The sequence below is a fragment of the Aethalodelphis obliquidens genome, unplaced genomic scaffold (genome assembly GCF_003676395.1).
Source record: "Aethalodelphis obliquidens isolate GAN/ISIS:26980383/991018 unplaced genomic scaffold, ASM367639v1 scaffold78, whole genome shotgun sequence".
Lineage (NCBI taxonomy): Eukaryota > Metazoa > Chordata > Mammalia > Artiodactyla > Delphinidae > Aethalodelphis > Aethalodelphis obliquidens.
The window spans coordinates 4,150,509-4,164,647 of NW_020838022.1; positions in this window are offsets into that span (position 1 = coordinate 4,150,509).

The following is a 14,139-nucleotide window of genomic DNA, read 5'->3' on the forward strand; positions in this document are numbered from 1 at the left end:
GGTCCATGAACCCATCTACTGGTCATTTCCCTGGTCCCATATGTATAATTGGATTGGCATACTTGGAAGTTGGAATAACACACACACTGGAACCTTGGTCTGCAGGGTTAGAGCTGCCCCGACCCCGACCCAGATGAAGGTGGTAAATTTAAACCAATATCACATTCTGGGAGTGGGAGAAATTGGTATCACAGTAAGGATGGAGCTGAAGGATGCAGAGGTTGTAATTTCCATCATATCTCCATTTAATTCAGCAGTCTGGTCCCCGGAGAAAAGGAATCAATCCTAGATGATGACCACAGAGTACCATAAACTCAAGCAAGTGGTAGCTCAAATCACAGCCACAGTGTCAGATATGCTCATTAGAGGAGATTAAGATGGTCTCAGGTACGTGACATGTGGCTGCAGATTTGGCAAATTCTTTCTTTTCTACCCAATCAAAGAGGATCAAAACTAGTTCATATTCTCAAGGATGGAAATCAATAACCATTGATTAGTTTTGCCCTTGGGTTATGAAAAATGTCTGACCCTTGGATATAAAGTAATCTGAAGGAATCTGGACAATCTGCACATCCTGTAGAATATCACATTGATCTTTTAAATCAATGAGTTCATGCTAATTGGACTGTAGCGGGATGAAATGGTGAAGCTGCTGGAGACCTTGGTAAGACACATGCTTCCTACACAGGAAGTAGGAGATAAATGCTAAAAGATTCAGGAGTCTGCCAGATCACTATAGTTTTTAGGAGCCCAGCTATCAGTAGAGTGCTGGGACCTTCTCATCAAAGGAAAAGGCCAATTTTTGCACGTGCTCCACCACAGAGAAAGAAGCATTTGTGCCTCTTTAGGTTATGCGAGCTGCATATTTCACACCTTGCAATACTGCTCCAGCCCATATACCAGGTAAAAAGTAAAGCTATCAGCTTTGAGTGGGGCATAGAGCAAGAAGGAGCTTTGCAGCAGGTCAAGGTACAAGCAGCCCTGCTGCTTGAGCCGTATGACTTCTGCAGACTAGGATTTTACAGATATTGGGGAGGGGGAAGAAGAAGTTACACTGAGTTTGTGGAAAGCTTGGAGGGAGAATCATAACATGAGCCCCTAGAGTTCTGGAGTAAGGCCACACCATACGCATTAGAGAATTAAGACCTTTTGAAAAACAACTCTTGTTATGGTACTGGATACTGGTAGCGTGAGAGATTATCTAACTGCAGGACACCAAGTGACCATGCATCTGGAATTCCCCACTATGAGTTGGGTTCTGTCAGATCAATCAGTTGTAAGGTCTGGTGAGCCCAGAAATAACCCATCATAAGATGGAAGTGCTACATCCGAGACTGAGTGCAAGGAAAACCAGAGGGTACCAGCAAGCTGAATGAAATAGTAGCCCAGATCCCAGTGTCATCTACCACATTTGCACCATCTCCTCTCCCTCAGCCATGCCTATGTCCATATTGGGAGTCCCATGTGATCAACTGATTTTGAGAAATCCCAAGCTTGGTTTAAAGATGGGTCAGCTTGGTAGATGAGCATAAAACCAAAAATGGATAGCAATTGCATTATCATCTCATTCAAGGGAGGCCAGGAAAGACAACAATGAGGGAAAATTCTCCCAACGGGTGGAGTTTCAGGCGGTTCACCTTACTGTCCACCTTTTGTGGAAGGAGAAGTGTTTAGGGGTTGGAATATATGTACAGGCTCATGAGCAGTGGCAAATGGCTTGTCTGGCTGGTAGGGGCCTGAAAAGAAAAAGGATCGAAAGGTCTGGGAGAAGGAACTCTGGAGTAAAGCCACGTGGATAGACATCAGAGGGGGCACAACCTGGGAAGGTCTTTATTTCATACTTTAACACTAACCAGAGAGCACCTACTATGGGAGAGGGACTGAACCACCAAATTGTTAAGATGTCTTGATCAGTTGATGTTAGCTAACCTTTGACATCAGCTACCCCAAAACTGCATGCTAGACACACGGAGGCAGAAATTGAGGCTATACACGAGCCCAGCATCATGGACTTCCATTCATCGAGGCTGATGTAGCTTCGGGTGTCAAATGCCCAACGGGCCAGCAATAGAGGCCAGCACTGCCCTTCCAATATGCTATCTTTCCTTGAGGATATCAGTTGGCCATGAGTGTGGCCACTCGGTCCCTTTGTATCCTAGAAGGGCAGTGGTTTGTTCTCAGAAATAGGTAGGTATCCCAGGTATGTGATTAGCTTTCTTGTCTGCAGGGCTTCAGCCAGCACCACTATCTGAAGGCTTATAAAAGGATCCACCGAAGTAGGATCCCACATAACATATCATCAGTAAAGAGAGCCCAATTTGCAGGAAAAGGAGTATGGGAGTAGGCTCCAAACCACGAGTTCCACTGGTTGTTTCACATATTGTATCACACAGAAATTGCCAGCCTGATAGTATGTCAGTAGGCCTGCTGAAGTCCCAGCTGTAGGGCTACCTTGAAGGCGATACTCTGAAAGCATGGGATTCCCTTTTTTAGGATGCAGTGTATGAATAAAATCAAAGACTTATATATGGTTCTGTGACATAATAGGATAAAGACATAGTCTGGGAAACAATGGATACAAAAGCAGGATGCCCCCACTTACTATTCCTCCCTGTCACCTAATGGGAGACCTCGTGTTTCTTGTCCCTGGAACTATGAGCTCAATAGAGTTAGAGTAGAAGTCCTTGTCACCAAAGAAAGCCTGCTTTGACCAGGGCACACAGTGGAGGTAACACTGAATTATAAGCTACAACTACCAGTAGAGCACCTGGGGCTCCTCGTGTTCTGGGACCACAAGCAAGAACAGAAGTTATCATCTTGGCAAGAGTCATTCGCTCTAATCAGCAGGAAGAGGTAGGGCTGTTGCTACGCAATGCAAACAGGGTGAACACTTATGGGACACAGGTGTTCAACCTGGGCATCTCTCGACTCCCCTGTTTGCCCACTGTAACTCTCAATGTGCAAGAGCAGCAACCCCAGCCTGAGAAAGACATGGTGACCAGGGGCTTAGGTTATACCATGAGGGTCAAGATTACGCCATCAGGAAAGCCACCAAGACCAGCACGTGTGGTGGCTGGAGAAAAGATTAGACAGTGGAGAAATCGAACATGAGGTGGCTCACGATGACTGAACAAGGTCAGAGTAGAAGAGCCTGGACATTCCAGACCAACCAGAGATACCCCTGTCAGGGAATCTGCACTCCAGAGCTCCTCACTGGGTTGGCTGGGGCTTTGCGGGACCTGCTGTTCAACTTCTTCCTCTGCATAATCCCGCTTTCTCTCCTTTCCTTCCCAAAGTGCTAAGCCTAGACATCACTCACAATAGATACTGTCTCATAGTATGCTTCTGGAGAGCTGTGTGTGTGTGTGTGTGTGTGTGTATACTTATTTTACCTTTTCCCACTGCCCAAATGAATACCTTCTCACAGACCAGTGCCAAGTAGGGGAGTGGCAATTAGAGCCACTGTGATAAAGTGCTCGCTAGAACTAGGGTTTTAGTGCTACCTGCTTCCTACTTGACATGTTCCAGAATTGCTGTTGCTATTTACTGGTTAGGGACAATATTGAAAAACAGAATGTGGGCTGACCACATATTTGGCCTCCCTGTTCTCCTGACCCTCACCCCCATCTTTGACTTTGCTGCATAAGTTGGTTGGGTGGCAGTGGGAGGGTGGCAAGAGGCAAATTGACATGATGCTCTTTTAGTCCTCATGGAATGGCTCATAATCCCCAAAAGAAGTGGTAGATTCCTCAAGTATGTGGTCTTAGGTTTGCATTGCCAATTCTTAACACTATTTATAAAATTTATTTTCTAAAATAGCTGTGTTTAAGCATTACAGAAAATGCCTACATATATCCAGGGGCTATAATATGCTACAGTTGAAATATTTTAATTGAATTAATGAGCCAGAGATCTGACTTATTTCCTGCCCCAAACTAACAGATTGTCTGATTAAATTCATGCCCATCTTTACATATTTGGTGTTTACAAATATAAACGGCAATGTACCCACAAACTGGGTTTCTCTGAATGCAATAATCAGAGCTCTGGGAAAAAACCACCTACAATTCTCTACAAGAATTCTCTCCAATTCTCTCCAATTCTGACCAACAGAAACTATGTGGAACATTTCCACTGTGTGTGTGTGTGTGTGTGTGTGTGTGTGTGTGTGTGTGTGTGTGTGTACACATTAGATTTTGATGGCCTACAAGGGTAAGCTGAGTCTCTTCCCCTTGATTTGCTGTGGAGTCTCATGGATGGACACATATTCCTCAAACACTATATTAAAGGATGGTGGAAAGAAGCATCTCTCAGACCTGTTGCAAGGGCCTATTAGCAGTGACATGACTTCTCATATATGGCTTCCAGAATGGCACATTCTACTTCCTACATGTTTGCAAGTAGATGCAGCTTACAGGATGTTTGATTTCTATATAGCCAGTCATTTGGATGGAATAGGAGAGTGGTTAAAAGAGCAAACTTTGGAGTCAGACATATGTGGGTTCCTCTCATGGTTCATCAATCACTAGTTGTGTGACTGTGGGCAGACTACTTGACTTCTGAGACTCAGTTTCCTCATCTGTACGATGGCTGTTCTATTAGTACCTACCTCCGAGGTTGTTAAAGAGATAAATTGCAGCAGTGACTTGTGGTCTTTACCGAAGTCAGAGCCCATGCACTCATTTCTTAATTATTCTGCACTAATTGAACTTACTGTAGGTGGAAGCACTGTGCTAGGCACGTGGAAAACAGATAAATGAACGAAATACAAGATCCTGTCCTTCAACATGCTATGTTCTAAAGGAGAAAAACAAACACGCAAATAGATTCTTAAAATACCACGTGGTAAGTACAACAGTGGGTGTTGGTACAGGATGCTTCAAGCAGCACAGATAAAGGGCATCTCCTTCAGATTAGTTGTTGAATGGAGGATTCCTGTAGGTTATAGGTATATTAAGTTTTTAAAGATAAATATGAAGTAGTTGGATGGAGGAAGGGTTCTATTGTGAGTTCCAGACAGATGGAGAAATACATGCTCAGTCATAGAAGATTAAACGGAAAGCAAGAATAGGGAGCATCACACAGTTCAATAAGGGAAGGGATGAGATATGAGGCAGAAGACAACAACGAAGGCCAGACAGTCTAGAACTTTGTTAGCCAGATTAAGGACTTTATCCTGAGGCACTAAGGAGATATTGAGGAGTTTTAGCAAGAGACTGATCAGATTTGTCTATCATTGGCCTTCCAAGTATGGTCCAAGATTTTGCAGCAAAAGTTATCACCTGGGAGCGTTCAGAAGTGCAAATTCTCGGGCCCTAACTTAGACCTGCTGATGCAGAGCCTCTGGGAGTGGGCCCAGCAATCTGTTTTAACAAGCCCTCCTGGCCATTCTGACGCACACTCAATTTTGAGAACCACTGATCTATGACTCTAGCTGCAAAAGAAAAACTGGGTTGTCGGAGGTGGGAGGGGACAAGACTGGATGTGGGGAGAATGGTTAAGAATTTATTATGATAATTCAGTTCAGAAATGATGTGGGTGCTGAAGATTCCACTCCTGAAAATCAGATCATCCTTTATCAATCTTGCTTTTTTAAAAAAATCAGTTCCCAGAACTTTCAGTGTTTCCAGCCCTATTTCCGGACTGGTTTCACTTTTCTTGTACATTTTTCCCAAAACACCATAACTACTGCTGAAGAGAACACACATTGGACTTAATCCTATAGCCTAGTGCTTCTGAAAACTCTTAGCATGATATAAAGGGCTTTCACAGTCTGGCTTCATTCCCTACTACTCTATGCAAACTCTTCTTATGTCGCTATTCTCCCTGCTTGGATGCTGCCTTAGTCTGGTGGAGTTGCCACGGACTATATAATATCATAGACAGGGCAGCTTAAACAACAGAAATTTATTTCTCACAGTTCTGGAAGCTGGAAGTTTGAGATCAAAGTACTAGCATGGTTGGGTTCTGGTGAGGAATCTCTTCCTGTCTTGCAGACAGCCACCTTCTCTCTGTGGGAGAGAGTGCTGGTGACTGACTCTTCCTCTTCTTATTAAGGTACCAGTTCTGTTGGGTTAGGGCTTCATACTTTTGACCTTATTTAACCTTAATCACCTCCTTAAAGACCCTCTCTTCAATATAGTCACATTGTGGGGGGGAGTTAGGGCTTCAACATATGAATTTGGGGAGGACACAATTCAGTCCATAGCAAATGCCAGTACTTCACTTCTCAACTGGCGAACTTCTATCCCTCCTTCAAAATTCAGCACACATCTCTTCTGTTTGAATACTGTTCTTGGTATCATACCCTTGATGATAGGAAAGGATTAGCCTTTTTTTAAATGTTTATTTCCTTATTAGTCATCCATTTTATACACATCAGTGTATACATGTCAATCCCAATCTCCCAATTCATCCCCCACCCCCGCCGCTTTGCCCCTTGGTGTCCATACGTTTTTTCTCTACTTCTGTGTCGCAATTTCTGCTCTGCAAACCGGTTCATCTGTACCATTTTCTAAGTTCCACATATATGCATTAATATACGATATTTTTCTCTTTCTGACTTACTTCACTCTGTATGACAGTCTCTAGATGCATCCAGGTCTCGACAAAAGACCCAAGTTCGTTCCTTTTTACGGCTGAGTAGTATTCCACTGTATATATGTGCCACATCTTCTATATCCATTCGCCTGTCGATGGGCATTCAGGTTGCTTCCATCTCCTGGCTATTGTAAATAGAGCTGCAATGAACATTTTGGTACATGACTCTTTTTGAATTATGGTTTTCTCAGGGTATATGCCCAGTAGTGGGATTGCTGGGTCATATATTAGTTCTATTTTTAGTTTTTTAAGGAACCTCCATACTGTTCTCCATAGTGGCTGTATCAATTTACATTCCCACCAACAGTGCAAGAGGGTTCCCTTTTCTCCACACTCTCTCCAGCATTTATTGTTTGTAGATTTTATGATGATGGCCAGTCAATTTTGCTGTGAATCTAAAATTTCTCTATAAAATAAAGTTTATGAATTAATAAAATATACAAGTCAATGAGCTTTAAAAAAAAGAACTCAAGGTTTTCTAGGTAACTTGTAACTAAAAGAGAACACATCTTATTTCCAAACCATTTTTTGGAAAGTGGTACATTGCTTTGACGCTGTCTTCAGCGTCAAATTGGTAAATCAGTGCTCTGGACACATTGATAAAGGTGGTACAAAAAAGGATTCTGTAGGCAAATAAGTATGGAAGCAGTGGGATTAAACAAATCAGTTTTCCTATAATACTCTTCTCAGAGCTCTCAATACACCAGAATGCACAGTGAATGCCCAGAAGCAGGGATATTTTCAGAAACACTTCTCAAACTTATTTGACAATGGAACCCCAGAATACATTTTTGGAAACACAGCTGAGGTTATGGGAAACCACTGGAAAGGATTTTCATAGGATAGTAACACAATCATATATTTGAAATTTAGAGAGACCACTCCAGGAACAATGTAAAGGAAGAGTTGTAGGTGATCCAAAAATAGGGCAGAGGGACCATCTAAGGGGTAATTGCAAGAGCCCAGATGGGAAAAGTTAAGGGCCTGCTTGGGGCAGGAGGATGACAGTGCAGCAGAAAGGATGACTATTGTAGCGTGGAACTGAATCAAAACACAGGGTTTTCTTGGAGTGCGTCTAGGTTTGGTTACTCAGTATATCTGATACAATCCCAAAAGGGATGTATACAATCCCAAAAGGGAAATTTAGGGAAGATTCCAGGGACTGTGCTCTACATATTAAAATGGGTATTTGTGTGTGGCATGAGTTGGCATAATTACGGTCTGAACCATCTTCACATAGAGGTGTGTGGGGTGCTTAAGTCCAGTTGTCCACTTCTATAAGCTATGCTTATTATATTTCTATGGTAACAATGCCTCTACAGCTGCTGCTATTTCAGTGTAATTGACTGAGACACCACACTGCAATCACGGGGCTCCTGAAAGCTGTCCTACACTTGTTTCACAAAGGTGATTGCTACTCCTTTAGCATCCATTCTAGCTGGAAAAATCCTAGGGTAACAATTTCTTAATAAAGTAAAGGCGAGTTACTTGATTTCCTGAGGAAAAAAAAGTGGTTTAAAGAGCTTTAGGAGAGCCTGGCTTCCTGTCAATTGTCTGATAATCTGCAAATAATCACTCCTGGGAATATTTTTAACTCCATTTCTTTGGTACCAGTTTCTTACTGAGCTGGACTGCTCAAAAGTTGTGTATTTTTGCACTGACTTTACTGGCCTAAGAGATTACCTTACAACCAAACTGATAAAAAACAAAGCTACTGGGGCTTCCCTGGTGGCACAGTGGTTGAGAGTCCGCCTGCCGATGCAGGGGACACGGGTTCGTGCCCCGGTCCGGGAGGATCCCACGTGCTGCGGAGTGGCTGGGCCCGTGAGCCATGGCCGCTGAGGCTGTGTGTCCGGAGCCTGTGCTCCGCAACGGGAGAGGCCACAACAGTGAGAGGCCCGCGTACCACAAAACAAACAAACAAACAAAAAAACCCCAAAGCTGCAGAATGGTATTTATATACAACCAACTACTTTTTACACCCTGTAATATCTCTGAAAGGTCCAAGCCAAACTAGGCACTACCACAACTTCATCCCACACAGCCCAAGGTAGACTACCTGAAAACTCCAACCAATAAGAATAACAGTACTGGGCTTCCCTGGTGGCATAGTGGTTGAGAGTCCGCCTGCCAATGCAGGGGACACAGGTTCGTGCCCCGGTCCGGGAAGATCCCACATGCTGCGGAGCGGCTGGGCCCGTGAGCCATGGCCGCTGAGCCTGCGCGTCCGGAGCCTGTGCTCCGCAACAGGAGAGGCCCCAACAGTGAGAGGCCCGCGTACCGCAAAAAAAAAAAAAAAAAAAGAATAACAGTACTGATAGCAAAATTAGAGACAGTGTACCATGGTGGGAAATGAGCTGGTTAAGGTGTCAAGAGACAGGGAGCTTTTCTTTTCCCCTTGACCAACTCATTGTATCACCCTGGATAGTGCACTTTATCCCTATGAGTATTCTCTATCTGTAAAATGGGTATGCAAATACTAAAATACTTGCCTCACTAGAACATTTTGAAATAATTTTGCACGTTTTCATATTTGCAGAGCACTTTCACAATCATGACCTTATTTATTCATGTGCTCATTCTTTCCACAAATATCATTGAGAACCTACTATGTGCCTGGCTTTCTGCCAAATTCTGGGGATACAGATGGTCCTGCTCTCAGGAAACTGTTACTCTGATGGAGGACATAGAAAAGTAAACAGACAGTTAAAGCACAATGTAATAGATGTTATGAGAAGCATAAGTGCGAAATCCTTACAATGGCTTGTAAAACAAGCACACCAAGCAGCGATCATCTCAGTTTTATGGATGAGGAAACTGAGGTTCAACAAATAAAGTGACTTGTCCAAGGTCACATAGCCAGTTAATGGTAGCCTGAGTACTTGAACCCAGTTTTCCTGATTCTTTGCTATAATGTTCCTTTCACTGCAGAAGTCTATCTCCAATGCAATCAAATGATATTATGTGTATTGACAATGAATAGCCAATGTAGAACACAATGTTGACATGTCAACAGTAGAGCAGAAATTACAAAAAAACTGGTGGAGATGGAGGCGTGGGTAGAAGATATGTATATAATTGAAATCAACAGCAGAATGACATGATAAAATATCATATTGTATAGAGACTTGGTGATCCCTTGGGACTGTAGCACCATTAACCCCAAAATATTCTGGAATACTTGGGGAGTTCTGAGCTAGATTCCAAACAAAATAAATCAACCAATATGGTCCCTACCCCACTAGGGGATGAGGGGACTTTAGATCAAAGGCTAAGGTTATTGACCTAAGCAAAGGCACATACTTTTGACTTAACTTATTTTATATATATATATATATATATATATATATATATATATATATATATATATATATGTATGTATGTATTTGAGAGAGTAATAAGCAAAAGAAAAGTGGTAGGAAAAAGGAAAGAAGGAAAGGGGGATGCTCAGCAAAGTAAGGGCAGATACATGCCTCCAGGTGGGAAGAATGACTCTGAGATGAGTGGGGGCTTTGGAGGACAAATCCTGGTAATTGTAGCGATTTGAGGGTTAAAGGAGATAGGCAGGGGACACTTTCATCCTAAGATATTACTAAAGCAGACAGAAAGTCCTAGTCACAATCACTTAAAAGAAATATACAAGGCAGTGGTCCTTTGTCTATATCCCACACCCATTTACATTTCTGTCACTTTCATCATCATCATCAAACGAATATTTTAGGATTCGTATCATTTACAAAACACTTTCTAATGAACGTTTTCATATAATACAGCAATTCTATCAGGTAGGTATTAGCCTTTACCATGTTGCAGATGAAGAAACCGAGTCTCAGAGAGGTCAAAGAACTCTCCCAAGGTCACTCAGCAAGTAAGTGTAAGATGCCAGCTGTTATTGACTCCCAATCTAATGAACAATTCTGAGATCACAGCAGATCCTAAATGCGTGACATTTTGATTGGCAGCTTCCTGAGGAAATTTTAGGGACTTGCCTTCATTTCATTAGCAACACATTTTCAAGTTATCTCTTAGGGTTGGTTGCTTCTGAAAAGATTTCCACAGATGGCTAACCCCATCTATTTCGTTTTCAATTCTTATTATCCCAATCAGAATGACACTGTCTGACCTTGTCCCCCAGTTCTGGAGGCTCATAAGGAGGCTCGTAGCCTTCTATCCCTGACTAACTTGCCTACAAATATAAGGCAGTAAAATTATTTTAATGATGAGTCTCAAGAATGCCCTCTGTTTCACCTTTGGTTACATGCTGTTTTCATTAATGATGCAGCTAGCCTGATGCTTGGAAAAACACAATTTAAGCTTCGTAATCTCTTTCTTGCCCCACTGACCACAGTGAATAATTTTCAGCTCTTCCTTTTATGGTTTCTCCTCAGATATTTAGAGACAAATATCCTGCCCAGTTACCAACTTTCTTCTCAACGGCACAGATCAAATCACAGTCCTGGAGGCAGGAGATGGATGGCAGGGAACCAGTGTCCTAAAAATGGCCAATTAGCTCCTGATTACAGGAGTTATATCTTGCACTGCATGAGGTCAGGCCATATAGTTTTTATAGGTGCTTATGACGTGTTTCTACTATTTATTGCCAGCTTATAGAATGTTCAATGCTGTGCTGGCCAGAGTCTGCCCTAAAGGCTTGTTCTCAAAGACTCATCTCCATTAGCCTGATGGGAAGCCTGGCTGCAGACGAAGCTGAGATGCATGCTGGAGCTCTGTGTTTTTAGGTGCGTGCTACTCAGAAGTCAGGCAACATTCCAAACTAATCGCTGCATTCTAATCAGGCCTTCCAGGCAATGATCAGTTCTCACGCAGGAGGATTTTTCTGGGATTCTGGCTGACAAGGAGTGAATTTTTCCCCATCTCTAGTCTTACTGAAAAACAAAAAAAGCTTGTAACACTTGATCAGGAAGCAACATGAATACCTAGGGACAAACACAAGAGACTTCATCTCCTTTTACTGGAACAAACCACGGGAACATGGTGTGTTGTCAAGAGAGCCACAGGATGGTCTGAAGAGAGGGCAATAAACACAAGCAGGGGGTTGACTTTGGAGGCTTTGGAAGCTGGTAACCATTTAAAACTTTTTTTGGAGCCATTTTGAGGAGAGCTAGAAACATGATCAAAGGCTTAGAAGGTAAGGTTACAGGCTGGGGGCCTGGGGGCTGCAGGAGGAAGTCTTGCTAATTGTTTTCCCATTTGCGACAGCACAGAGCAGCATCAGGTATTCACTTACCGCAGACTAGGTAAGAACTCTGAAAGCGCAAGAGGAAGTGCTCGGGGAATGTTAGTGTTTGGAGCCTTGGGAATACATTCATGACAGGTGTCATTCTTGAGCACCTTCTATGAGTCAATCACTCCATTAGGGCTTCACATCCACGATATCATTATACCCACCTATCCAGTTGGCACTATTATCATCACCGTTTTACAGATGAAGAAACTGAGGTTTGGAGAGCTAAGTGATTTGTTCAAGTTAATATAGCAAGAAAGAGGTTGAAAAGATTCCAACTCAAGTCTGATGGACGCCTTAGCCAACTCTGCTACCAGAAAGGTTTTCACCCTGCCCCAAAGATCATTGGTTATCTTCCTCTTCTGGACATTGAAAGACCAGAGGTGCTATGGTTGCCTGAGGGCAGCCTTTTCTAGCTCTCTGATACCTGGGCAGAACATCCAGGCACAGTTTCATACAGCTTTGCCTGCAGGAGCTTTGGGCCTTCCGTCAAGAATCTTGGATTGATGGTCCTCACCAAAGACAAAAATGGGTGAAAGTCAGAGATTTTCTAAAATTCTGCCACTTGCTGGCTTTTTCTCCCAGAATAACATAAACCAAAAATTAAAATAAATGTCAAAAACGCTGAGATATAGAAGATGTTATCTTAAAGCATTACATTGCTCGGCCAAACATTCTGATTGCCTGAACAGCCTTACTTTCAAACCTATGCTGCTCTCCGGCTCCTGCCTGGGGTGTCAGGGAACAGACCGCTTCCAAGTGCTTTTACAAAGCACACTGCCAACCTGGGAGGCCAGGATTCTGGGAGCACTCTCACTATTTCAGACACTTTATCTCCGCTCACCCATTCAACAACACCCCTTCTTCTTTGGCTGCAGCACTTCTGTCCACAAATTGGTCTACAACTGTGTTAGATGACGTCCAAATAAGAACGATGAACTCTTCGCAAACAGCTCGGATCCAAGTTTCCTTTGGCCTCATACGGGCTTGTGTGGGACTGAAGTGATTCTTTTATAAAGTGAGGAAATTCTCCCACTCCCATTTCTTGACTGCTAATGCATTCAACAGGTTTTCATCAAGGACCTACTATGTGTCTGGCACTGTGTTCAACACTAGGAACACAAACATAAATAAGACAACATTTCTGTCTTCAAGGATTTACAGTCTAATTGGGTGAGATGGACACATACCCAGGCAAGTCGTAATACAATATTACAGGTGATGTTAAAATCACACAAGAACCCAACTAAAATTGCTCCTATATCTAACACTTGAAAATTTGAGCAACCAAATAAATTGTTATAGTATTGAATTATAACCCGAAGTGTAAAGCAACTCCCATAAGTCCACATGGATATAAATAAATGAATAAATTAGTGGGAAGAAGGGACGAATCTTCCTTATAGAAGAATTCCAATTAAAATGCAGGAGGAATGAGAGAAATATAAAATCACTCTTAGAACACTATAGTGATAAGTACTGCAGGCAAGATATGATGAACGCTAAAGTCAGTAGGTGAAACTTTAAGGCAAAACGGGATAATTGTACAGCCTCAAAGTATTCCTCCAAATATTTATTAGTTACTGTGGTGGTTTTAACAAACATCCACAAATTATTATTATTATTTGTTTTTTTGCGGTACGCGGGCCTCTCACTGCTGTGGCCTCTCCCGTTGCGGAGCACAGGCTCCAGACGTGCAGGCTCAGCAGCCATGGCTCACGGGCCCAACCGCTCCGCGGCATATGGGATCTCCCCAGACCGGGGCACGAACCCGTGTCCCCTGCATCGGCAGGCGGACTCTCAACCACTGCGCCACCAGGGAAGCCCTCCACAAATTATTTGATGTTTTTTCTTCCAGGAGGTGTAACTTCATTTCTCTCTTCTTCTGTGTGGGTTGGACTTAGTGACTCACTTCTAATGAATAGGAAAGATAATAACTTTACAGTGGAGAAACACGACATTTAAAATAATATCTGACCAGTACTCTTCAGAAGTGTCAAGGTTAAAAATAAGGAAAGAGTGAGAAACTGTCAGAGACTGTAGAGAACTAAGGAGACATTGACAGCTAAATGCAATGTGGGATCCTGGAAGAGAAAAAGGATATCGGTGGAAAAACTGGTAAAATTCACATAAGCTCTATAGTTGAGTTAGTAGGATTGTAGCAATGTTAATTTCTTAGTTTTGATTAACGTGTAATGATTCTGTGAGATGTTAAATGTTAACATTAGAGGAAGCTAAGCGAATGGTTTATGGAAACTGTACTATCTTTGCAACTCTTTTGTAAATATAAACGT